This window comes from Cyprinodon variegatus, unplaced genomic scaffold (genome assembly GCF_000732505.1).
Source record: "Cyprinodon variegatus isolate N-32 unplaced genomic scaffold, C_variegatus-1.0 Scaffold225, whole genome shotgun sequence".
NCBI classification, from domain to species: Eukaryota; Metazoa; Chordata; class Actinopteri; order Cyprinodontiformes; family Cyprinodontidae; genus Cyprinodon; species Cyprinodon variegatus.
The window spans coordinates 866189-867403 of record NW_015150678.1 but is presented as its reverse complement, the minus strand read 5'-3'; the positions used below and the strand labels follow the sequence as shown (position 1 = coordinate 867403).

Genomic DNA, 1215 nt, shown 5'->3' with positions numbered 1-1215 from the left:
TCCTCAATCCAAGAATAAATGCATTTATTTTAAGAAAGTGACTTATCTAGATTTCGATTTTTTCCAGTGCACCATAGACTTTAATTAGCCTTATTCTTGGTTTTACTCAAGGAGTTCAATTTATAACTTCTATAGCATCTCACAGGAATGTCTGTTTGCATCAAAAGCAACATAAATTAGGCAAAAATTAAGCCGTAAACGTCAGAGGAAACAGTGCAGCAAGTTGGATCTGCAGACTAATACCGTAGATAAATGTGATCTACATCCCAGACGTACTTACCAAGTGGTCAGAAGAGAAGAAAAAGGCATAAAGAAACAAAATATTCTATTTGTGGTCAAAAGGCTTCATTCTTATTGTGTCTTAGTGAAAGTCAGAAGCGCTCATTGAAATCTTTTCATTTTCCATACAGAGCAAAAGAATGGGAGGAAGTCAGGGGTCCTTTGGTCAAAGGAAAGGGCCGAACTTCTGTTAGAGGAAGCAGCCCTGGTTTTACTGCACAGCCGTCATCGAACGCAGTGGGGTGTTCAAATGCAGCAGCGACAACTGTGACTTTAAATTCTGTACAAGGTGACCCTTATCAGCCTAGGGTGCTGAAAACAGAAAATTATATACATGTATATACAGTATTAGAAAAATGTCGGTACACTTTGTTGTGACCACAAACAGCCGATGGGGGAAATTTTTAAAAATTTTTTTTATCTAAATGTAAAGTCTTTTATTTTTTTGCCTGTTCAGCATAATTACTGCTCTATGTGAGTTGCTCTTTCATTCAATGTCATGAACTACAGTCTCTTTACTCTAGTTAATTAATTACTAAATATTAATTATATTAATTACTAAATTAGTTTTGGATCATTTCAGTAATTGTTTCAGCCCTACTTCATGTTTCAAGTAAATTAATTAACGTCCTCATATCATCTTGTTTTAACTTTTTTTTCCTTACAGAGCAAAACAGCAACAAAATTGTGAAGTAATTTATATGAAATAAAATTTTACTTAAAAACTGGTCTGTTTAGGGTTGTCGGGTTCATAAAATGTAGGTTCTTGCAAAAGAAGAACTGAAAAACACAATTATGGATACAATTCCTGCAGGAAGGAGAGACAGTTGAACCCCAGACTCAAACACCCTGTCTCCCACTGGACCTCCTCTGCAGAGCATTTTATTAACAGAACATGACGCATGGTTACAAACAGAGTATTGTTCTGACAGAACA

At 35.5% G+C, this 1215-nt stretch overlaps 1 protein-coding gene across 1 annotated transcript in view; it reads right to left on the bottom strand.

Annotated features, from left to right (window-relative positions):
* Nucleotides 1-412, bottom strand: part of lgalsl (lectin, galactoside-binding-like) — a 12506-nt gene extending 12094 nt beyond the window's left edge. The window contains exon 1 of the mRNA XM_015380939.1: nt 281-412. The gene's annotated coding sequence lies outside the window, so the exon portion shown is untranslated. The remainder of the gene's footprint in view (nt 1-280) is intronic.
* Between the last annotated feature and the right edge of the window lie 803 nt (nt 413-1215).